Source organism: Cotesia glomerata, linkage group LG1 (genome assembly GCF_020080835.1).
Source record: "Cotesia glomerata isolate CgM1 linkage group LG1, MPM_Cglom_v2.3, whole genome shotgun sequence".
NCBI lineage: Eukaryota > Metazoa > Arthropoda > Insecta > Hymenoptera > Braconidae > Cotesia > Cotesia glomerata.
This window is the reverse complement of record NC_058158.1, coordinates 19,383,529-19,410,382: the sequence shown is the minus strand read 5'-3', so window position 1 is coordinate 19,410,382 and position 26,854 is coordinate 19,383,529. Positions and strand designations below refer to the sequence as shown.

The window sequence follows — 26,854 nt, the reverse complement described above, 5'->3', positions numbered from 1 at the left end:
CTGTTGTAGCACATTTTAGGGATGCGATGTTCGTCCATTTCGAGGATCCTGGTGATCCATCCAAGCGCCAATCTCAGGACCTTGGTCTTTACATAGGAAACATTGAGTTCATGCTTTAGTGCTGTGCTAGGAGTACCAATTGGGAGAAGGAGGAGTCTCTTGTAAAAATTTAGTTGAGACTTCTCTAGAGTATCGAAATATCGTAGGTCCCATATATGAGAAGTATAAAGGAGCGTACTGGCTACAATAGCATCATAAATTTTTGTAATGCCATGCCAAGACTCAGCTTTGATGCTGGCGAGCGTCGTAAGCGCTGCACCAGCTGCAGAATGGGCTTTCTGGGTAGCAGATTTAGCTGCTGATAGCCCTAGAGCGGAGCTAGTAATAGGCACTCCTAAATATACGTACTCATCTGCCCATTCGACGAGCTTATCATTAAAATAGAGACTCCTTCTTTCCCTTGGTCCACCTTTTCTAAAATGAATTCTAAGCGATTTCCTAAGTTCAGAGAATGAACTAGTGAGTATGACTAAGTCATCGGCGTACAATAGCATTATTAAATTGTATATATTGTTAATTTGGATGCCTTGAGCCCCTTTGGATTTGAAAAATTCTACTATGTCGTATAAATAAAGAATAAATAGAATAGAACTGAGAATTTCGCCTTGGAGAACCCCTTCCGTGACCTCGAACGCCCCCGAGAGGCGCCCCTCCGATTTTATTCGAAGTACTGCTTGATCGTACAAGCATTTCAGTATTCTTATCAGTTTTGAACGACCACCGAGGAGGAATAGCTTCTTCCAGAGGGCGCTATGAGGCACGGAGTCGAAGGCTCTCCTGAAATCCACGAAGAGGCCATATAGACGACTCTTCTTATTTCTTAACCCTATTTGAATGACGGATAAAAGCGAAAAGATGTTGTTAATACAACTCTTTTTCGCTGTGAAACCCGCTTGCTCCTCGGGCAAGGCACCAGTCAGGTCGATCCAATCTATCAGCCTATTTTATAAGATTGTAGTAAATACTTTTGTTAGAACATTTATCATGGCTAATCCGCGATAGTTACCAGGATCAGACTGGTCACCTTTTTTAAATAACATGAACATAGCGACTTGAGCCCAGCCACTTGGGACGTGCTCAGTATCAAGAATTTTGTTGAAAATCGATTGAATATAGAGAAGCCAATTGTGATCGTATCTGGACCTGGTGCCTTGCCGCTTTTCAGAGCAGAAATTGAGTTGCAGATTTCATCATAAGTGATTGATGTGACCAGTATAGGGTTCAAAACTCCGAAAAAGGAGCTGTTGTCCGTTATTCTTGGTGGGTAAACGTTTTTATAAAACTCAATCCAAGTATCAAGAGGAAGAGAGGGCGAGTGGGAGCGTTTTTTGAAACTGTTGAATGTGCGCCAGAATTGTGTGGTATTACTAATGTCAGAAAATTTCTGGACGACAGAGAGCTTGTAGGACTTGAGCTTAGCGGCAATTAATTCTTAGTAACTTTTTTTGTGTATCAGGTATTCATTGGTTTCAGGTGGGTTAAAGTTAGCAGCCTTGGCTAGCTTCAGAGTTTGGTTTAGTTTTATCTTAGCGTCCTGGCAATCTTTGTTAAACCAAGGTTTGTTAGATTTTGTTTGTGTAGTGTTTTGTGTATTCTGTGTTATCATTTCGAGCTCTGTGGCTGCAGCTGTAATTGCTGAGACAAGGTTGATGTGTAGGGAATCAGTCGTAGAGGCCTCAAAGGAGATCTTTAGGTTCTGTGACAATAACATTTTGAATGTATAAGTTTCTTGGGCCTGGGGATTCCATCTCAGCTTTGCGCAAGAGTGGGTAGAGGCAGAGGAGTGGGAAACAGGAGGAGATGAAAGGGGTATATTGAGAGTAACTGCGACGGGGAAATGATCTGACAAGGAGTCTTCGGGAAGGGTCTGTAGGTCGTTTATAAGGTTGATACCGGCGAGGTTGGCCCATACCAGGTCAATAACTGATTTACCTGTCGCAGAACAGAAGGTGTGTTGGGCAGGAGAGTCACTGGGGGTTCTTCCGTTGAGTAGGATGAGTCCGTTTATGTCAGCAAAGTCTAAGAGCTGCGAGCCTCTAGTCGTGAGAGTAGTGTCTAACGATGAACGAAGAGAATGTAACGAAGAGCCTATCAAGGCATCTTCGTGAATTGTGCCCTGTTCTTCAACACGAGCATTGAAATCGCTTATTAACTGTTAATAAATATTTATTAAATCCTATGATTTTAAAAAATCATTTATTAACAGTTAATAAAGTTTATTAAATATAAACAAATCCTTCTATCAGTGTTGAGAGTAGTATTTTTATATAGTTAACGTTTGTTTGTTTTTTATGTAATGAAGAAATTATGTCGTTGCATTAAATAATTTCATGTTGAAGAACGTTATACCGATACGAATATGTTTCAACATAGAACGTGCACCTAGAATTCATTCATACATGAGAATCGTTCATAAGAAATCCGTTGTATGAAATCGTAGATGTAAACTATGACGGTATTAAATTTTTTGTTAATTGCAACAGACAACTCATCATATTAACGTGAGTCGCTGCAAAGAATACGACAGATAATCCAACACATAGAGAAAACTATATTCAGTTCACGGGTTTAGCATGGTTTAAATGAGGATATCGTACATGTCTTTCCTGGGGACCGTTTAATCGAACAATCGCATATTGTTTGGGTCGTTATTTTGACGGATGAAAAAAAAACGTGCATCTAGAATTCATTCATACATGAAAATTGTTAATGAGAAATCCATTGTATGGAACAGTGGATGTAAACTTTGACATTATTAAATTTCTTCGTGGAATGCAACGGGCAACTTATAATATTTAACGTGAGTCGCTGCGAAGCAATATGACAGATAATCCAACACATAGAAATAATTATATATGATTCGCGGATTTAACATGGCTTAAATAGGAATAACGTACATGACTCTCGAGAATCGTTTAATCGAATAATCAAATATTGTTTGTGTCATCATCATCTTAAAAGTCGAAAAATATTCAATGAATAAATACAACTATCGTTAAATGATGTCGTTTTGTTATTAGATTTATTCGCAAACGAAAAATCATTATAGGTCATGAAAGAAGAGATTATTTTGATACGGTTGATGTTCTTATGTTCTTCATGCAATGAAGAAATTATGTCATTGCATCGAATAATTTCATGTTGAGGAATGGTAAACTGATACGGGTATGTATAACCATAGAACATGTGTATAGAATTCATTTGGATGTTAAAGACCGTTAATAAAATATTCATTATATGAAATTGTGGACGTAAACTATGAAGTTATTAAATTCGTTGAGGAATGCAACGGGAAACATATCTTATTTAAAATGAGTTGCTGCGAAGAAATATGGCAGACAATCCAACACTTTACACTTTAGAAAAAATTATGTACGGTTCGCGGGCTTAACATGGCTTAAATGCGCATAATGTACATGGCTTTCTTGGGAAACTTTTAATCGAACTATCGAATACCGTTTATGTCATCATCCTATAAGATAAAAGACATTCAATGAATTGAAACAACTATCGTCGAATGACGTCGTTTGATTATTAGATTCATTCGCGAAAGAAATGTTCTCATAGGCCACGAAAGAAGAAATCACTATTTTCATACAGCTTATGTTCGTAATTTTGCTGCGTAATGAAGAAATTATGTGGTTTAGAATAATGTGCATTTAGAATAAATTTATAGATCGACAACAGTTAATAAAATATCCGTTATATAAAACCGCGGACATAATTGTTGACATAATATAATTATTCCATGGAATACAACAGGTGATTTATCACGTTTAATGTGAGTTTCCGCAAAGAAATATGACAAATAAACTAAACACATGAAAAAAATCATATCCAGTTCGCGGGTTTAACATGGCTTAAATCCGGATAACGTTCATGGCTTTCTTGGGAAACGTTTAATTGAACAGTTGAATATCGTTTATGTTAATATCCTAAAAAAAAGGTTCATAAATAAATGAATAAATATATACAATATCGTCAAATGACGTCGTTTGATTATTAGATTTATTCGCGAACGAAAAATCATTGTAAGTTTTGAAAAAAGAAAATATTATTCTTATATGAATACTGCTCGTATGTTTTTTATGTATTAAAGAAATTTTGTAGCCACATTGACTAAATTTATAATGTTACGATTTTATTATTATGGTTGATTAGTTAAAAGACAAGAACTTTAATGTAAATAAAAATTATTCAAATAAATGTATCTTTGACATCTGGTGATTTTTTTAATTTTAGTAACAATAATAGTAACATCTTTTATTATTATTACTATTATTTTATAGATATTTTCTGACGTAAGTCTTTAGAGAAATAAACATTAAATTACCATTATTATTATTATTATTATTATAATTATTATTATCATCATGTGTTGCTGGTATTGTTTATATTATTGTTATTAGTCATGAATTCTGTTAATAAATATTTATATATTCATTATTCATTTAATTAAAATTCTAAAATATAATAAATAAATAACGAATGAACACATTGACAGGGTTGTTTCATTTTTGTTCAGTTATTATCAGCAAATTAATTTTATTAATTTTATATTTATATTATTTATTAAAATTTATTAATTAAAATTAAAATTAATTATTATTAACTAAATAATAATAAAAATTTAAATTTTCCTGTTCGATTTATATCGATATAATATTATTATTTATTAAAATTTATTAATTAAAATTAATAATAAAAACCAGGAGATTGACCAATAGAAACTAAGGAGGGTCTATATTCTACCAATAAGGAATCAGGTCCCATTTTTTCGACTATTGACTAACTTCAAACTGTCATGTAGTTTTATTGTAGGGATTTGCAATGTATATTTTATACATGTATATTTTCTGTACTATGCCATCAAAAATGCTTCAAGGACGCCCTCTCCTTTAGTATCTAACCACCGTGCACTGCAACGCTCATTGTTTCGCGATTCAATCTTCTAACCGAGTTTGTTTGATTTGGGTAATAATTACTCATGGTTCTTACCTCCAAATTCGGACTTTTATTGTTGCTATGGTTTATCATTGTTTTTTGTGAATATTTTGGCTTGTATTTTAAATTCATTTTTTTGTAATTAATTAATTCTTATCCTAGAATTCTTTTTTCATATGTTATTTGTCCAATTATTTGTTTACCAGTATTTATTTTTCTCTAAGTTATTTCGTAACTGAGTACTTTTATGAATGGATGAAATCGATTGTAGAAAAATGGATAAAGAAGTTTATTCAATTGATTTTCTAATAAGTGGTCTTGTTGAACGTAAACTTCCAACTTTAAGGGACGTTTTAGCATTATTTTTCTATAATCATAAAGTACAAAAACGTAGTGTTGAAGGAAGTGCGTTATTTACTGTGAACGAGGTTCAAGGACAATGGAAAAAGGCTCAAATTCCTACTTCTTAAACTCTAAATGCCATCAATAAGTTATTGAGAATTTTCGAAAAGTGGAAAAGTTCGCAGCGTAGTTGTAAACGAAAACAATCATCCACGCAAATAAAAAATGAAACTGTTTATAAGAATAAGTTAAAAGAGTTATTTAATATTGTTCACAAGATAGCAGCTAAAACCTTAAGTGAAGAGAAAAATAAATTATTATTAGCCCAGAAATCATCATATCGGCGTGGATTTATTAATAACTTTCTACAAAAACCTCTAACATATGAAAAACTGTTGGAGGTAGATGAAGAAAATATGTATTCATTCAAGTTTTTCACAAATATTTTATGTTAGTCGCTGATTGAATAATTTATTGACTTTAAAATGATAGAAAAAGAATTGTATAATATAGAGATTTTTTACTTTCCTCTTTATCGGTTCAAAATTTATTTGTATTTTGGTTCAATTTCATTTATCATTCCTTTTCTTTTCCACGAGTTTAAAATAACAGTTTATTAATCAATATTTTGAATTATAACTTCTATGCATAAGTATCATCCAAGAAGTGACTATAGAGAATTTTTGGAGCTGTCATCAGTTTTTTTAAGAGTTGTACCAAAAGAAAATTTTTCGTTTGAAAGTCCAGGAAAATATTTCAGAATTGTATTAAAACTACTCTAATGTCACAAAGTTAAGAAAAAAAAATCAGTCAAACGGTTCACCCTAAAGGCCATCCGTGCAACTTGCCGCTAATTCCATACCTGGGCGCTTAAAATTGTACTTGTGACATTTTTGAGATTTTTGAGCTCAAAATATAATTTATGTGATATTTTGAGCTCACTGAGCTCATAGAGATAGCATTTCTATGCATTTGAGCTCTTCGAGCTCAAAAGTCTGATAGAAGTTTCATAGAACACTACTTTTGGAATTTTTAAACCGCAATAACTTTTGAATGGATCGAACGATTTTCACGCGATTGGCGACATTTGACGCAGTTTTATCAGCTTTATGGAAAATTTTCAGGTTTTGATTGGAAACCGAGATGGTCGTTCTGACTCGTCAAAAATGGTTCCCAAAACCATTCGCTGTGGACATGGGAAGAACAACACTAACGTCAACAAGGGCTCTGCGCTATCTGGGGGTAATAATAGACGAGAAACTATCTTCTAGCGAACACCTCGATAATGCATGCCAGAAAGCCAGCAAGACGGTGTCTAGCCTAGCAAGAATTATGACCAACACCATGGGACCAAGAACAAAAAAGAGAAGAGTTCTTCTAGAAGCAGTCCACTCGGTACTGATTTATGGAGCTGAGATATTGGCAGACATATTAAAGCAGAAGACTTACCGGTGAAAGATAGCAGCAGTACAGCGGCGAGGTACTCTCAGGGTTGCCTGCGCCTACGGCACAGTTTCCGAAGCGGCTGTATTGGTCGTTGCAGGAGCCACGCCCATCGACCTATCAGCGTTCGAGAGAGTTAAACTCTATGACGCTAAAGATAGTGACGAAAACATGAAGGACGCAAGAACGAGGATAAAGGCGGAAACGCAGCTAGAGTGGCAGGACCAATGGACATCGGGAGAGACGGGCAGATGGACAGCGCGCCTGATCCCAAACATCAACGTCTGGCTTTCTTGAAAGCACGGGGACACGGACTTCTTCCTGACCCAGCTATTGACGGGACATGGGCAGTTCAATTCCTATCTTTTCAAGATGGGTTTGCACAGCACACCAACGTGCAAATACTGCCCAGACAAAATTGACAACGCCGAGCACACGTTTTTCGAGTGTGATCGGTGGAAGGACGACAGAATCAGCACCGAAGAAACAATAGGCACAACGCTTTCCCCTGAGAGCTTGGTAACCTGCATGATCACAAAAGAAAAAAACTGGTCAGCTGTCACAGCCTACGCGCAGCGCCTTTTAAACGAAAAAATCGCAGAAAGAGATTAGAAAACCGTAGTAACAAGAAATAGGTATCCTGAGACAAAACATGGACTAGATCGAAGTAATGCTAACGCGGTCCCGATCCAGTCTTCCCTGTAACATCTATGGGGAAAGGAGAGAGGAGGATGTTTAGTCGGTATTGTTGCAAAATAATATTGACTTCTGAGTCCGACATACCCAGGCACCAACACCTAGTCCTGGCACTAACACCAAGTCCTGGCATACGTAAATGTATTTTACCTCCTCTATAATAAAAAAAAAAAAAAAAAAAAAAACACACACACACACACATACAGACACAGTGACAACCCCGCGGGAGTATTTAGGGAAGCATCCTATGATCTTCCAACGTCGAGATATGATGAAAACTCGATTTTTGACAAACGCGGTGAAAACGATAACTTCCCGATTTTTGAAAATCTTCGATTTTCTTAGCCGCAAGTTAAAAATTAGAAAAACGGTTGACCCTGAAGGCCATCCCTGCAACTTCCCTCTAATTCCATACCTGGCGTTTAAAATTGTACTTATGACATTTTTGAGATTTTATATATATATATATATATATATAGGAGGAAATCCTATTGATCAATTGAAACGGGGATCCACCGCTCTCTTGGTCACCCCTAAAGTTATTTAGGGCGCCACTGGATTTTTCGCACAGTATCCAGAAACTGGACCAGAACATGGAGTGAGGACTCAGGGTCGTGAGAGATCATTAGGAAGGATACAGAAATTATTAAAAGAAATTCATTTTTACAGTTTATTTTATTTAACCAACCCTTAATATACAATAAAACTCCTTACAAAATAATCAAATAGGCTTATTCCTGACGGTACCCTCTTATGGAGCATCTATATCGCGGTTTCTAACATAGTTTCTATTCCCGACAGTACCCTCATATGGAGCGTCTATACCACAGTTTCTATCTTACTACCGTTGTACCCCAAATCCGGCATCTATACAACAGCTTCTAAGTGCGTCCAGGAAGCAGAGGAGGATACCATGAATCCCTAGGCTACACTGCAATAATATTTTTCCACACACACCCACAATATTTAATTTTCCAACTTACGCCTATTGCACCCCCACCTGGGCGTCTATGCAAAGGACTCTAAGTGTGCCCAGGAAACAGAGGAGGGTACCATGAATCCCTAGGCAATACTACAATATTTAATACTATCCACCCACACTATTATTTAAATTTCCAAACACACTAAATATTTCCCCAGATTTTACAGATTAAAATTTATACATTAATTTCCCAAAATTACTATTCCATTCATCCCAACTTAATTATAAATCCTAATTCCAAATTTCAAATTAAAATCATTAACTAATTTATTGCCGTGGTCTTAATAATACAACAATAAATATTTGATTACAAAAGGTCTCCGAATCTTGAATTAATAGATTAAAATCTATTGACAGACATCTTAATAATCTGCCAACAACGTGTTGTTACTTCCGAGTGTTTACAAATTTATTTTTCCTGAATTTACTTAATTCATTTTATAAATTGTTTCGTTAAATTATTTTACTTTGTCTAATTTATTTCACCAGAATTCTATAAATCCATTTTACTAAATTATTTTAATTCATTTAATTTATTTTACTAAAATTTATTAAATATTTCATTAGGTCGTTGTTAATTTAGTTCGAATTATTATCCCAGAGTTTATGAATTATTTTATTTAATTAAGAACATAATTTTTATGAACTAAGAATTCATCAATTGATTTTGTTTGATTTATTTTGACTAAACTATTTTACTTGTCCTTGAATAACCTAGTTTTATTTTACCTAAATTATTTCCTTCTACTTTCTATTGTGTTCGCTTGGAAAACGTAGCATTCATTTTATTTTATTTGAGGATTATATTCTGCCTAGAAATACAGTAAGATTTTTGTCTCGACCTTGAGTGTCCTCTACTCAGCGCTTCACGCGGGACAAGATGGCTGACGCTCTCGCTCGGTCTTGCGTCTCTGTCGCAAGTTTTTGGTGTAATTTTTTCTCTGACGAATTTTTACAAGTTTCATTTTTTAAATTCAATTAAATAATTTACATTAACAATTTTAGTGATTTTGACTGATTCTAATTAATTTAACTTCAAATGATTTTACTAAAACTTCTCTAAAACATTTTACTGATTTTACTATATGCAATTAATTAAATAAATTCACCCAATCTCAATTACCAAAGACAATTTGTTTTACATTGCACCAAAATCATGAATTGACGAACCGAAATTATTCCTAGTAAAATCAATCCAAACTCTGCCTACGTAGTAAATTAATGAACCGAAATAATTCCTGGTTTCATTAATTAAATATTTAGTACTTTTATTTCTGACTTGTTCTTAAATTTCATTCTTAATTTAATTCTGATCTTTTCTCGATTGTTCTTAAATTTATTCCGAATATTATTTTTAATTAATTCTTAATCATTTTCTGATAAATAACTTCTAAATAATATTATTTTAAGTAAATTCTAATCAATAAATTTCATCTAATATTTTAAGTAAATTATAGTGACTGAATTCTTGATGACATTCTAAAGATGTCTGATTATTAAATTCTATATAATATTTTAAGTAAATTCTAGTGACTCAATTCTTAAACTAATGATTGTGACCGAACGCGGAATGGCGATGACCTTCAGCCGACTTGAGTGCCTGGCTGACGCCGCACCACCGAGAGATTATATAGATTTGTACCTGGAGTTATTATAATTTTAATTGTGCACTCCCTCGTCGAGCTGTAACTCGTTGTCTTGATGCTGGTACAAAAATCTCTCCTCAGCAAGGTACTTGATTTGGTGGCAAAGACCTGGTCACTGCGTCGCGTCACGTACTCCCTGGCAAATATTTTACTTGTAACTGCAAATCGGCATTAGTACTTATTACAAATTAAATTAAGTAATGAAAACTGACAGAAAGGCCTAGCAAGCAATAATTAATAAAGTTTTCATCGCTTCGTTCCACAGAAGTCGAGAGAAATAAAATAATTACCTGGGATAGTTGTTTATTACTTTTTTGCGTGTCCACTTGGATCGACTGTTCGGTCACAATGAACCTTCCGAATCTTGTTGGTGCGTTCCTGTCATCCTCTGCTCTCCCCACTCTCACTACGACGACACCTCCACCTTGGGGACTCACTTACAAGTCTCAAACTATGACTATGAGGGCTTCAGATCACAGCGCTCTGTGATCCGTCGATAACTTAATGAGTGCGGATAAAAGGGCTTTTAACGGGTAACGATCTCTCCGTTACACAATATAGCTTGACAAAACCTAATATTAATGATAATTTTCAAGAGAATAGAGAATATTTGTCGGAAATATGTTATGATCGATAAAGACATACTACTTTTGTGGCTGAAAACGAACCTAAACTTAATGCAGAATAAAAAATAATTTATGATAAAATTTTAAATAGTTTAAATACGCCTGAAAACACAATGTTTTTTATTGATGCACCAGGTGGAATCGGTAAGACTTTTCTTATAAATTTGATTTTGGCGAAAGTCAGAAGTAGTGGTAAAATTGCTCTTGCAGTAGCATCTTCAGGTATTGCAGCAACTCTGTAACCTGGTGGTAAAACAGCAAATTCGATGTTTAAAATCCCTATCGATCTTGACAAATATGAAACACCAGTTTGTAATATATCAAAAAACAGTCATAAAGCAAAAGTTATTCAAGATACTTGCTTAATTGTATGGGACGAATGTACAATGGCTAACAAGAAAGGAGTATAGACTGTTGACAGAACACTCCAGGATTTACGTAATAACCAAAAAACTATGGGAGGCATAACTTTCATATTTTCTGGTGATTTTCGGCAAACTTTACCAGTAATTAATCGAGGCACAAGAGCTGACGAAATGAAAGCATGCCTTAAACGGTCTTATCTTTGGAATAAAGTTGAAAAGTTGTCGTTAAAAATAAATATGCGTGTTTACCAAAAAAAAGATGAAAATGCTTTACCGTTAGCAAATTTATTACTTGATATAGGAGAAGAAAATACGTCCGATGAAAATGGAGAAGTTACTCTAACAGAAGAATTATGTGAAGTAGTACCCTCTTTAGAAAAACTATTAAAAAAGTATATCCAGATATACATGATATTAAAAGTAAAGATGACTCTTGGTTATCTGAGAGAGTAATATTATGTAGTAAAAATGATACAGTAGCGGAAATTAATAATATAATTATCGACAAGTTTAAAGCAGATAAAATGAATTTTAATTCTATTAATAATATAGTTAATCAAGATAATGCGACAAATTATACTGTTGAATTTTTAAATTCAATAAATGTCCCAGGGCTTCCATCTCACAAAATCAAATTATAAGTAGGAGCTCCGATTATTTTATTGAGAAATTAACATCCTCCTAAGCTTTGCAATGGGACAAGATAACGAGTTATCAAACTTCAAAAAAATCTCATTGAGGCGACTATATTGACTGGGTCAAGAAAAGGAGAGACCGTATTTATTCCTCGCATACCTCGCATTCCTCTCATACGAAATAATTTTCCTTTCGAATTTAAACGTATTCAATTTCCCGTCAGTCTTTCATTTTCAATGACAATAAATAAATCTCAGAGCCAAACACTGAACACTGCTGGGATAGATCTTCGGACTTCCTGTTTTTCGCATGGACAATTGTATAGTGCACTATCCAGAGTTAAATCAAATAAAAATTTGTATGTCAATATTGATAAGGAGAAAACAAAAAATATAGTTTATAGTGAACTGTTAGAATAAATGATAAAGTACACTACTCACAAAAATTAAGGGAATAAAAAAAATGCAAATTGTTTTTAGATTTTTGACGGGCTGTATTTCAGCGGAAAATGATCGTATCGCAAAAATAAAAAATGAATTCCAAAGCTCCAAGACTCTACTTGTCGGATCTTGATATCAAAATTTTTTAGGAATTATGGTTTCAACATGATCCGAAGAAGTAGAGCGAAAAAAAAATTTTCCAAATTTTTGATTTTTTTTTCGCTCTACGGCCTCGGAAAAATTTTTTTAGACAAAGCGACCTTATGGAACAAATAGCTTGCTTATTCAGATTTAATTTCATTTGTTACTCAGCTTGATACGACCATTTGTTGCGGAGATATCCGAGATTAGACGAAAAAGGACGTTTATGTCTTTAGCCATCAATCGTATCAAGCTAAATAAAAAATGAAATTGAAGCTGAATAAACAGGCTATTTGTTCGATAAGGTCGCTTTGTCTGAAAAAATTTTTTCAAGTCCGTAGAGCGAAAAAAAAAATCAAAAATTTGGAAAACTTTTTTTTTGCTATTTTTTCGGATCATGTTAAGACCGTAATTCCTTAAAAAATTTGATTTCAAGATCTAAAAAAAAGAATCTCAGAGCTTTGAAATGCATTTTTTATTTTTGCGATACGATCATTTTTCGCTGAAATACAGCCCGTCAAAAATCTAAAAATAATTTGCCGTTTTTTTTATTCCCTTAATTTTTGTGAGTAGTATATTTAGAAATATATGATAACATTTAATATTTATTATTTATATTATTTACAATATAATTTTTAACTTTAATAGCCTGAAAATTAATTAATATTCCGTTTTATGTACATGGAAATATTTTACGTTAATGTTTATTTGAATAAATGTAATAGAAAAATTACGTTAATTTTATTTTCAATCTAATAATTAATTTGTATATTGTTCGAAGATTAATCAACGTCGGTGAGAATATTTTTAATACATTTTCTCTATTGTTTTTTCAAACACACAACTTCAAGGATATATGAAAAGTAATATTTATATCTGACATTACAATACGTCAAAAATAATTTTAACCTATTTTTACGACATAATATTTAAAAAAATAATTTTAATAATACTAATTATCGTCATCCACATAATATTATCTGTCAATGATTGATTTTATGATTTATTATTTGTAGTTAAATTTTAAGAATTGAAATTCATTTAATTTTTATCTTTAATTTTCCAGAAATAGAGAATAATGTAGAAATTTCAGGTAAAACGTCCATTAGACTTTATGTTCCTGATGGAATATTTAGAGAATCAATAGGAACATCTGTCATCATCTCTAAAGAAACATTAAATGCATTTTGCCGAGTGAGAGAAGTGAAATATTTAATATTTTATAACACAAAAATAAAACATTAGTTTTTAATTTCCGACTATAATTCAATGTTATTTTTTCTTTTAGATTTTTTTCTGCCAGGCCCTTCAAAATACTCTTCAATCATTTGATAAATTAAAATAACAGCAAATAGAGAAAAACGATTGAAAAAACAAAAAGAAATGCAAGAGTTATGGAAAGCAAAAAGTAAATTTATTATAAAATAAAGGTAATATAAAATACGTAGAAATTTGACAAAATTTACTCTGTATTTCTTAAGATAATTGGATAGTAATTATTTTTATGAATGTGTATTTTTAACTTTCCGCTAAGAAAATTGAAAATTTTCGAAAATCGGGAAGTTATTGGTTTTACCCCGTTTTTCGAAAATCGAGTTTTCATCAGATCTCGACGTTATGAGGTCCTAGGAAGCTTCCCTGGCTATTCCCACGAGGGTGTCACTATGTCTGTATGTGTGTGTGTGTGTGTTTGTGTGTTTTTTTTTTTCCTTAGGGGGGGGGGGAGAATCCTTTTTACGGATTCTAGGCATAGCTGTTTGGCCTGGATATGTAGCGACTCGACGCAGCGTCATACTAAAACTCGACGCTGACGCCCCTACCTACTAAACCCTAAACCCCTTTCTCTCCTATCCTCTGATCCCCCATGGTACCGCCGTAAGGCATTTCTTCGCGGGGGGAGGAATTAGCTGCCGCTCTTCCTTCTGGTGACTAAGATGTTATTTCTTCCTTCTAGATTCTGTCTTTCGCTCTTTTCCTCTCAGTGGATCGCAACTCGGTAAGCACTTTTGTAGCAAAAGTGCTTGTGGCGTTCCAGGCAGCTTCTGACGACAACATTGCTTCTACTATTGACTCTGGTTGAGTTCTCTTTTTCAGAATCTTCCCCAACTCATCGCGCTGTTGGTTGAAACGTGGACACACAAAGAAAACATGCTCCGCATCTTCATTGACCCCTGGACAGGACGGGCACTCTGGGGTATCATCGTGCTTAAAGCGGTGAAGATACTTCCGGTAACATCCGTGTCCTGATAACATCTGCGTTGAATAATAGTTGATCTCACCGTGACTCCGGCTGAACCACACATCAATCCGAGGTATGAGACGGTACGTCCACCGACCTTTCTCTGAAGCGTTCCAGTCTTGTTGCCATCTTGCGATGCTGTGTTGCCGTTCTTCCCTTCTAAGTTCTTCAGGGCTCAGTGTGGTTGACCTTTGTCGTTGATATAGGTTCCGTCTTTCCTCAGCTAGGACTCTGAGAGGCAGAGTACCGGAAATAACACACACTGCTTCCTCTGATATTGTGCGGAAGGCGCTAGCTACTCGTAGGGCACTCAGTCGATATACTGGTCCAGCCTTTCTCCATGATTCTTGCGTCTTTAATGCGTCGGCCCAAATGGATATTCCGTAAGTGAGCACTGATGTGACTACTGATGACAATAATAGCCTCCTGCTCTGCTTTGGGCCTCTGACGTTCGGCATCAGTCGTGCGAGACTAGCCCTCACTACTGACGCTTTGGCACTGACATGTTCCACTTGCTGCTTGAAGTTGAGTCGGGCATCAAGCATCACTCCCAAATACCAAGTACCACTTTTCTGCTGGTAATAAGTACTGCCTCAGTCTTGTGTTGCGCCAGTTGCAGGTTCACTGCGTCCATCCATCGGTTAACGTGCTCAAAAGTGAGATCGAACATATGATTTATCTCGTCAAGGTGTTTGGCAACGATAACTACGGCTACGTCATCTGCATATGCTACGAGTTTGACGTTTCTTGGCAGAGTTAGTCTTCATAGACCGTCATACATAATGTTCCACAGGAGCGGGCCTAGAACTGAACCTTGTGGTACCCCTTCAGTAATATCATACTCCCTCGGACCGTTCTTCATGTCATACTTCAGGACCCTGTTTTCAAAGTAGCTTGCTACGATCTTAAGCAGGTATTCTGGTACATTCTTCTCTTGGAGGGCCTGCATGATGCATTACCAATTGGCGGAGTTGAAGGCGTTTCTGATGTCTAGTGTCGCCACCAGGCAATACTTCTACGTTCCACCTTTCCATCTGGTTCCTGCGATTGCTTCCTTGGCTGAATCAACAACCTGTTTGATTGCGTCCAGGGTTGATCGTCCTTTCCGGAATCCTTACTGATTGTCTGCCAGGAGTGGGTCGACTACTGCTTCAATTCTCTGGTGAATTATGCGCTCAAATATCTTACCCGCCGTATCTAGCATGCAAAGTGGTTGGTAAGATGACGGTTCTTCTGGTGGTTTCTTCCCTTTAGGTAACAGTACCAATCGTTGCTGTTTCCACTTACGAGGAAAGGTCCCCTCCTTGAGGCATGCATTATAAGCGTCGAGGAATAATGTTGGAGCTGCCTTTATGATGGTTTTCAAGGCTATATTAGGGATTCCGTCCAATCCCGGCGCTTTATTATTCCCTACACGGTTACAGGCCTCCAGCAGTTCTTCTTCAGTGACAGGTGGAATGTCGTCCAGTTCGCCTGGCGCCAACTGGTAATCGAAGTTGCGTTGCTGTGGGAACAGTGCAGTGACGATTTTCTGAAGAAGTTGAGGACACGTAGGTGATAGCATTTGTTGTTTTTTCAGGTGGGTCATAACCACCTTATAAGGCCTACCCCACGTCTTTATCCACCTCGTATATAAGCTCTTTCCAGCATCTTCTTTTGCTCTCTTTGATGGCTTTATTCAGTTCACGACGCGCCTTTTTGTACTCTGCGATCAGCTCCACTGAGTTGAGCCGTTGATAGCCGCGCTGGGAGATTCTTCTCTTTTTATGACACTCTTTACGGAGGACGCTGATGTGGTCGTTCCACCAATGCACCGAAGGTCTCGAATTTATGCCACGTTTACGAGGCATACTGGCATCACAAGCATGTGTTACTCTTCTCATCAGGTCCTTAGTATGTTGTTCTGCACATCCAGTGTTGATCGGATCACCATCGAGGGCTATTAGCAATGCTTCTGGGTCAAAAGATTTCACCTTCTAACCAACGATGTTAGACTGCTTGATTGGTCTCTTGAGGTTCTGGTCGTTTGGTATTTCCCAGAATATCGCATGAAGGTCGCTGGAAGTGTAGATGTCCAACACTTTCCAGTTGTAGTCACCTCTAGCAAGGCTATTACTGACAAAAGTGAGGTCTACAATTGAGCTTGCATCACCTATGGTGTAGGTCGGCGTATCACCACTGTTGAGCGAAACTACATCTAGTGTAGTAAAGGCCTCTAGTAGTGCTTTCCCTCGTGCGTTGGTATGTTTGCTGCCCCAGTCAACTGCCCAGGAGTTGAAGTCTCCGGCTATCGCTACTGGATGGTATTGCTTCGCATCTTCAGTTAGTCGATCCAAGAAATCAGTGAAGTCAACAATGGAGACGCTAGGTGGTGCGTAGCAGCTATAGAAGCGGATGCCCTCTACTGATACTGCTACAAAGCCGGCATTGCTGTTGTCGACTGCATTTTGGAAAAGGAGCTTGCCACATGACCAGATGAGAGCTTTGGATGTGCTATCCGATTCCCAGGGTTGGGTACTCAGGTGTTTATATGGCTCTGCTATTAGTACCAAGTCAAGCTCTAATTCTCGCACGGATTGAATGAGCAGGTCATGCGCTGCCTCACAATGGTTGAGATTGATGTAGTATCCTCATGGTTGTTTGTTCGTCAACTTCTGGAGCGCCTCCTGAAATACCGGGCACCTGTGGGTGAGCCACGTCCTTTGCTCCTTGCTGCTCAGCACATATTGCACACTTGGCAGGATTTTTACAGTCAGAGATACGGTGCCCTTCTTGTCCACATCTGATGCAGTGTGTGTGTGTATGTGTGTGCGTTTTTTTTTTTTTTTTTTTTTTTTTTTTTTTTAAGGGGGGGGGGAATCTTTAATACGGATTCTAGGCATAGCTGTTTGGCCTGGATATGTGGTGACTCGACGCAGTGTCATACCAAAACTCGACGCTAGCGCCCCTACCCATTAAACCCTAAACCCCTTTTCCTCTTTCTCCTGATCCCTCATGGGAACCGCCGTCAGGCATTACTTCATGAGGGGAGGATCTAGCTACTGCTCTTTCTTCTGATGGCTAAGGTATTATTCTTTCCTCCTTCTAATTGGCGTCATTCGCTCTTCTTCTTTCTATGGACCGCAGGTTGTCCTTCTAATGACATATTTTTGAATATCTAAACTTTGGAAATATAAAAAAAAAATTTTCGATTTTTTCAAAATTCTACAGTAGAATACTTCCTTAAAAAAACTGGAATTAGGGGTCTTAAAACTCCCAAATAAATACAATAAACGGCATATACTGTGAATCTGAAAAGTGAATTTTTTTTAAAAAAAGCCATTATTCTAAAATTTTGACTTATGTGAACAGTTGTTAGAACGCCATCTATTAATTAATCAAGTTTTAAACCACTGAAAATAATGGAAAACTCGTCAACAAACATGACACAATTAATTAAAAGTCTCAAAATATGTACACATCTTGTCCAACCAGGTTTTTCAGCGTGGGATAATGAGTAACTCCATGTGGCCGTTATGTGGCCTGGGTGAGGTGTGGCCGGTAAGGGTTTATTTGATCATTGTAGAATGTAAATTCGGAGGCACTGTAGTGCCTCCAGCCAAGTACTTGTTCATCATTATATGTAATAATGTATGTGAACGTTCAGGCGTGAGGTTACAGTGGATCTATTCTCGAGTCAGATGTCAACATAACCTCACCATATTTTCAGCTTGATTTATTTTATTACTAAGTTCATATCAACACTTTACACTCGCTTTAAATAGTTTAATTATTAGTTTTTTTTATAAAACACCAAAAACTATATGATTTTTTTCATTACTTAGCGTTATCCTAATTTATAAAATTTTCGCTCCCCCGTTTTTCGATTCTACGAGAGATTTTACTATTTAGGTCGAATTTTTTATTTCGAAGTTGGTACAGTTCAATTTTCTGAGGATAGTATAGGGACCGAGCGTCTAGACTGTCACGCCAACTAATGATAGAAATTTTAAGCTAATGGGCAACAATTTTGAACTCTAATATGTGATTTAATGTTGATTTATTTATTGTTTTCTTAAATAAATTAATAAATTTTTCGAAATTTTTTCAACTATAGAGTTTTGGTATTGTAACGTTCTGAAAAATTTGGGTTTTTCAATTGAACGATTTTTATTAATTATTCTCCAGGCTTGCCGCTTTAGGGTGTCGATAGATCCCAGGTGGGCCCGTTGCGGAACTCTCTCTTAATTTTCAAAGTTGACCAAAATTTCGTTGGTTAAGATATATTGTAAAACTTAATAGTTTAGGTGGAGTCAGTCAGTCTCCGGACATACGTACGGGGCCTAAAATGTTTGTTAGCTGACTGCCTTGGGCTGATTGCTCTGGATTCGCATCCAGAGTACAAAGAATTATAACAATTTAATCAAATCGGCAACGTTGTATCTCAGGTTACCCTAGAGAATTCGTCGGAGTCCAGCTCTTACGATGTTTAGGCTGGAGCCCGGCGACTCTCTTATCAGAAACAATTTCCGTTACTTTGCTGACGATGAATTTTATTTGCAATTGTAATTTGTAAAATAAAAATTAATAAAAATATTTTCAAATTTACCGAGAAAGTTACAGGTATATCACGACATATAAATATATCAAGTTGGAACCGTCAAATTGACAAACTTGTAAAATTTTATTATTTTTCTCTCAGTACTAGTGTTACTCTATTGAAAAATGACAGCTATATGACGTGTTTAAAGGCGGGATTCTACTATGGAGGCTATGTCTACATGGCTATTTGACTTAATAATGCTGAATTTCTTTTATCATATTTAATATACACGGCCTAAAGTTTTTTTTTACCTTCTGAAGGTGCAATTTCATGCTGACAATTGACGGTGGCTTAGAGCGTCAAATGAGGTTAAATGGTATATAATTTCGACTGGAGCGCCATATTAAATTAACGCAGCGTCAAAAACTAAACATTGTTTAGTTTGTAAAATCCGCGTCAGGCGTCAGCATGAAATTGCACCTTAAATTGTTTTTGCTTTAAATACGACTGATTAGTACTGGTCAAAAAGCATATTTTATTATTTTTTCTATTATTTAGTAAGAAATACATAAGCTATTGTAATACTTTTTGCCCAATTATAGGATCAGAATTAAAAATATAGGAACAAAGTTATTCCATTTCCATTAGACGACTGACGAAATAGACAGTTAATTCAAATTTGAATTCATTTAAAATTTTATTGCGGGTATTTGTAAAATAATTAAATGCAATTTTATTCTATTTAACGTTTCATTATTATGACCATCATAATTATAGTTTAATATATTTAATTTAATAATAATAATGAATATTTGTTGTAGATATTTAATGTAAATATTTAATGATCTTTGTTTTCATTACTTTTCCGGCTGCTAACTCCATGCTCCTAGATGCATCCAGCAGATGACACTACGTCATAAATGAATATAAAAATATAATGTCAAATTTAAAAATAGTCTAACATCAATTTGGATCGGGGATAATGGCTTTGAAATATAGAACTCTTTAATTAGTAAAAACACCGATTTTCAGAAAAATTAGTAAATTATCGAAAAATCCTGTCCAGATGGACTACAATCTTCATACAATCAAGTAGGAGATAAGAGTCTACGTATTTAAAAAACATATATAAATACATCATTAAAAATTGTCAATATACAAGAATTCAGTGGGACTCAGTGGGTCTTAATAGCTAACTGAATGATAGTTACGGACAGTGTCTCGGATAGCTGAAGGGTAGAGCAGTTGGCGCGACACCAAAAGATCCAGGTTCGATTCCTGGTCTGAAAATTTCCGAGTGATTATTTTTTCGGTGGCCAAAAAAAAGTCTCACTATATGAAGAATACAATATCTGTGCTTAATCTTAAATTAAAATAAAGATTTTTAATTGTTAGATATACTCACCCAAGGTTGGTATGAGTGCTCATACCGACAATAATGTGGTGAAAATAAATAATAAGAAAAAATTAAAATTTAAAGAATTTAATAAATAAAAATTTAATGTAAAATTATTATTATTATTATTATTATTATTATTATTATTATTATTTTATTAAATGCTCAAGGGGGTTGTCCCCGGAGTCCGATTCTCCGAGGGCCCAGCCTGAGCTCCATCCATTACTGCTGGACCACTCCGCACAACAAGGCGGTTAGTGATCACAGCAGGCCAAAGTCATTTTCCTAAGTAGACGTAGGGAACCTAGTATGACAGCCTTCTGCATCCTGACCGCCAAGAATTCAGCTTTCGATGAGCAAGCTGGAACTCTGGCAAGTGAGGATACAAAAAAATGTTTCATCCCTCCGAGGACGCCAACAATCAGGACGACGAGCTTGACACGGTAACCTGGGTAAAGTTTGCCAATTTCAAACAGGAGATCCTGATATATCTGTCTTTTGTGCTCTTCTTTGGCTGAGATGTTGTATTCAGCCGGGGCCGAGAACTCAATGACATAAATGTCACGAGTAGCCTTGTCGAAGAGCACAATATCAGGTTTGTTGTGATCTATCCGCCGAGTTGTTGCAAACGGCATGTTCCAATAAATTTTGCAACTGTCATTCTCAACAACCTGGGGAATATCTCCTGGCAGATAAGGCAGCACCGGTGTCACGTCAATACCGTAGCGGTGACGAAGATAGTAGTACAGTACTCTCAGGGCAGCATTGTGACGCTGGATGTATGCACCTCTCGCCAGCACAGGACATGCCGACAAAAGGTGCATGAGCGTCTCCGGATGTTGTTTACACGCCCTGCAGGTCGTGTCCGGGAGCTGCACCTGGAGCACCTTGCTACGGTACTCTAGAGTATTAATGACACCATCTTGGCAAGCAAATATGAACCCTTCAGTCTCGGACATCAGGCCAGCTGACTTTAAGAAGGAAAACGTCAGCTGGGTGGACAAGCCATGATCACGCACGTGTTTGAAGAACACGCTGTGCATAGACTTATCCAACAGTTTGCCTAGGAGTAGTTTTTCCTCGGCGTTCCTGATGACGCTCTTGAATTCCTCCTTTCGGAGTTCCATAAGAGCGTTTATTTCTCCAAGACCAAGGGTTCTTGCCGCATATATTGCTGCCTTATATAAGAACGACCCCTTATGCGCATTCTCATGTTTATGAACAATTTGCATAAGAAAGTCATCCTCATCTGCAGTGAAATTGACAACTTCGTGTGTTAAACCCAGGACTAAACGATCGTGAAGCCGCTCCAAGCTCTGCAAACCTCTCCCACCGATCGACCGGGAGAGGTATAATCTGGCGACTGATGAATTGGGGTGCATGCTCCGGTTCATGTTGATAGTCTTACGGGTTCTGATGTCGAGATCTCGCAGATCCTTTCGGGCCCATTTTAAGACACCGAAAGAGTATAGTAAGACTGGGACAGCGAGCGTGTTAGTAGCGGAGACTTTATTTTTGCCGGAAAGTTCGGAGGACCAAATTTTCCGGAGTCTCCTAACATACTCGCTACGGAGAGTTGCTTGGACTTCGGAGACCGCATGCATGCGGTGCTCTTCCATTCCTAGATATCTATACAACTCTCCGGCGTCTAATTGTCTTAAAACGCTCCCATCTACCAACTCGACATCATCACCCGTAACAGAGCACTTACCCCTCGCCAGATGTACGACCGAACACTTGTCCAACCCAAAAGACATTCCGGCATCCCGCGTGTACTCTGCTACGATGTTAAGAGCCGCCTGTAGATGATCTTCATCAGCACTATACAGCTTCAGGTCATCCATATAAAGCAGATGGGTAATCGAGTATTTTCGATCACCCGGAGGCCTCACAGAGTACCCACGAGTTTTAAGGAGAGCATCAGATATAGGCAGTAGTGAGATGCAAAACAGCAGAGGGCTCAAGGAATCACCTTGGAAGACCCCTCGTTTGTACTCTACAACTCCGGTTATGTGCAATGCGTTTCCACTTCCAATGTGAAAACGCGTTCGCCAGAGCTGCATTGTACGCCGAATGCATTCCACTATTTCAGGATTGACCCCCAGGCATTTGAGGAGATATAAAATCAACTCATGAGAAGTTGAGTCAAATGCCTTGCGATAGTCGATCCAGGCCATTGACAGGTTGCGTTGATAGTAGATCGCATCTTGTGTGACACATCGATCAACTATCAAGTTCTCTTTGCAACCTGACAGGCCTCTTTTGCTGCCACACTGTTCATATATCTGTTGCCATACAGGTTCTATCTCATGCAAAATACGGTTGTTTAAAATTTTTGTAAAAATTTTATAAACCGCATTCAAGCAGGTGATAGGCCTGTAATTCTTTGGGTCAGACAAGTCACCTTTTTTGGTATCAGTACGGTTCGCCCTTCCACGAGCCAGTCTGGAATCGGTTCGTCAGCTCTAATGTACGATGTAAATATACGGGCCAGATGGAGGTGGGTAGAAGTAAACTTCTTCCACCAAAAGACATTTATGCCATCTGGTCCCGGGGCAGCCCAATTTTTGCTGCCATTTAGAGCTGAACGAACTTCATTCACACTGACTGCAGGGCTCTCTTCATCAGCATTCTGTCTACGGTGTTCCCGACAGAATGCTTTAAAGTCGTGCAGAGCTGGAGTATTGGCGTTCACGTTTGGTTGATCTCCATACAACTCAGTCCAAAAAGCTTCCACCCGCTCAGGTGTTGGATAATTCCCGGTAACATCGGTCTTTGGTGTCAGAAAGCGTGAAGGGCTGGATCGAAACAACGAGTTGTCGACCAACCGCTTCAGCCTTTTCTCTAGTGACTTTTTGGCAGTCACTAAAGCCCGCAATTTATTGAGAGACTCTTCCTTGATGACAAGAAGAGTACTCTTATTCAGTGTGTGATGACGCCACCGAAGTTCAGCAGCAATGCGCCGAATTTGGGGCGTGTATGCTCTTTGAGTTGTTTCAAACTCAATCACACACTGAATGCGGGAGACCTGTTTCCGGGATCTGTCAATTTTGAGTCCAAGTTGTGAGATGCGCTGTCTCAACCTTGCCTCGATCGAGAGACAATGTCTCTCTCTCGGAAAAGCCGAAACTGCTGCACCATACACAACCTGGCTCACAGTGAGCAGGGTGGAATCCTCCAGGATGTTTGCACGGAGATCTTCATTTACCGCTTCTAGCTGTTGTTGGGAGTAAGTTATCTTTTTAGATATACTTACTTGCCGTCCTATAAAGGGATTGTTGTCATCCAAGGAGGAACGGCGTCGCTCTTGGTGTAATTGCGCCGGAAAGGAAAGTCTATTAGACTGCCTTCTATCCGGCACAAGCGATCTTCTATTACGCCGAAGATAAGCGGCATAATTACGCAGGTGTTTAGGCGTAAAATGCTCTAGCTCCGGATGCATATCACTCCAAAGAGTGTGCATCCGGGCCATATAACCGCTCACCCCCGGCTCGCTACGTTGGTAGCACACCAAGAGGTCGACTCGTAGTTCGTCCGTCCACTTAAAGAAAGTCCTTAAAGCGCCAGGGTCGTCATCGTTCATCGGGTCCGGCGTGCTCCTCCCACCTGATGAATGGTCCTCATCCGAAAAGGACCGGTTGTGGGGAGCACTTCTGAGATTACGCCTTGTTGTAACTCAGTATTTCAATGCAGTGGGTAGTTGGCCCACTGCATCGGCTACGTCGTTCGCCTACAGACCTGGTGTTATGGTCTGCGTTTCCCGCGATGCGCCGCTTGGAGGCCACGTATAAAATCAACTCATGAGGAGTTGAGTCAAATGCCTTGCGATAGTCAATCGCATTATTATTATTATTATTATTATTATTATTATTATTATTATTATTATTGATAGTAAATGGATATTCTATTTGATGAAATTTCACGTCGATACACGACCTTAGTGTCAGGTGTTGCCGTCTGTAGGCTCACTCGAAAAATTCCCGGATAAAATCTGTTATTCACTGATTTTTACAACCACACACGGCCTGAGCTTTAACAACAAACGCCAGGTATTGCGGCCCGTAGGTTTACTTTTAAAATTCTTGACTAAGATTTCGTACTCACGGAATTCCATAACCGCACAATACCTGAGCTTCAACATGAGACTCCAGGTATTGCGGCCCGTGGGTTCATTCTAAAAATTGATATTTATAATTTTTTACTGAATAAATTTCATAATCGCACATGACCTAAACTTCAACAACAGACTCTAGGTGTTGCGACCTGTAGGTTTACTCTTAAAATTCTTGACTAAGATTTCTTACTCACTAAATTTCATAACTACACATGACCTGAGCTTCAACAACAGACTTCATGTGTTGCGGCCCGTAAGTTACTCTTGAAATTCTTGAATAAGATTCCTTTTTCACTCAATTTCATAACCGCACATGACCTTAGCTTCAACAACAGACTCCAGGTGTTGCGGCCCGTAAGTTTACTCTTGAAATTCTTGAATAAGAATTCTTATTCACTAAATTTCATACTCGTACCTGACCTAAGCTTTAACAACACATTTAAAGTTAAATTTTTAATCTTTTTTAATAAATCTGTAGATGCTAAGCAATGCACATGGAATTATAAAGAAAAAAATACCTTACGAGAAAGTATTGAAGAGTTTTTTACGCAATTCCAGCCTAAAAAAAGTCATATGACGCCTCGCTTATGATATTGCTTGTAATCTTTCTAATAGTCTCGCTCGTGGTCTCGTTCGTGATCTCGCTCATGATCTCGCTAATGATCTCGCTCATGATCTTGCTTGTGGTCGCGCTCATGATCTGACTCATGATCTCGCTCATAATCTCGCTTATGATCTCGTTTATGGTCTCGCTCATGATCTTGCTTATGATCTTGCTCGCGGTCTCGCTCATGATCTTGCTCGTGGTCTCGCTCATAGTCTGGCTTATGATCTCGCTAATGATCTCGTTCATGGTCTTGCTCATGATCTCGCTCACAGTCTCGCTCACGATCTCGCTCGCGGTCTCACTCATGATCTCGCTAATGGTCTCAGATCATGTGCGGTTTTAAAATTTAGTGAATAATAAATTTTAGTCAAGAATTTTAAGAGTAAACCTACAGGCTCCTGGGTCCTTCAACTGTCCTTCTAGTCCAACTAGTCCTTCAATCCATCAACTGGAGAAGAATATATGGTGAGGCTTTCGCCTACCTCCGAAGAGGCCGTTTCCTGGGCTCAAAAGAGCTATACACGCACGTATATTTGTCCTACCCCTACATAGGTAATACACAGCCAAGTTTGCCGGCAAGGAAAAACCCTGTCCTCAAGCATTTACGCTATCATAGGACAGATGTGAATTGAGTTGATTTTAATGTCAATCTGTCCTCGTACTTAGTTAACTGTATCAACCCATTCAACGACTGCGTTAGCCTGATCGGTAATATAATAACAACCCGACCAGTTACCAGCGGGGCCCATGCGGGGAGGTGCAGCCGTAAGACCTGTTTGAGCCGTAACACCTATCCCCCTTACAAGAGTCTCGTTCGTTCGTTCTTCTGTCTATCCTAGTCCCCGAATCTTTGAGCTTACCTGCGTTGCCAAATTATTTTGACAACGTCACGAGGCCTTGCTCAGAACCATCAACTGGAGCGTGTTGTTAAATCTCAGAACATGTGTGGTTATGAAATTTATTAAATAAAAAAATATAAATATCAATTTTCGAATTATCGCACATGCCGCTATACCTGAAGTCTGTTGTTGGAGCTCAGGTCATGTGCGGTTATGAAATTTAGTGAATAATGAATCTTAGTCAAGAATTTCAAGAGTCAACTTACGGGCCGCAACACCTGAAGTCTGTTGTTAAAGCTCAGGTTATGTGCGGTTATGAAATTTAGTGAATAAGAAATCTTATTCAAGAATTTGAGAAGTAAGCCTATGACCCGCAACACCTGGAGTCTGTTGTTGAAGCTTAGGTCGTGTACGGTTATGGAATTTGGTGAATAAGAAATCTTAGTCAAGAACTTTAAGAGTAAACCTACGGGCCACAACACCTGGAGTCTGTTGTTAAATCTCAGATCATGTGTGGTTATGAAATTTATCGAATAAAAAAATATAAATATCAATTTTCACAATAAACCCACGGGCCGCAATACCTGGAGTCTGTTGTTGAAGCTAAGGTCATGTGCGGTTATGAAATTGAGTGAATAAGAAATCTTATTCAAAATTTCAAGAGTAAACTTACGGGCCGCAACACCTGGAGTCTGTTGTTGAAGCTCAGGTCATGTGCGGTTATGAAATTGAGTGAATAAAAAATCTTATTCAAAATTTCAAGAGTAAACTTACGGGCCGCAACACCTGGAGTCTGTTGTTGAAGCTCAGGTCATC

General features: G+C 37.6%; 1 protein-coding gene and 1 long non-coding RNA gene across 2 annotated transcripts in view; both read right to left on the bottom strand.

Annotated features, from left to right (window-relative positions):
* Nucleotides 1–26,854, bottom strand: part of LOC123263793 (neurexin-3-like) — a 763,584-nt gene that overhangs the window by 120,668 nt on the left and 616,062 nt on the right. The gene's annotated exons all lie outside the window — the stretch shown is intronic.
* Nucleotides 603–8,136, bottom strand: LOC123264830. Its single transcript, XR_006509427.1, has 3 exons — nt 8,002–8,136; nt 7,556–7,557; nt 603–616 (listed from the first exon to the last, which is right to left on the bottom strand). It is a non-coding gene; the product is annotated as an uncharacterized LOC123264830 (long non-coding RNA).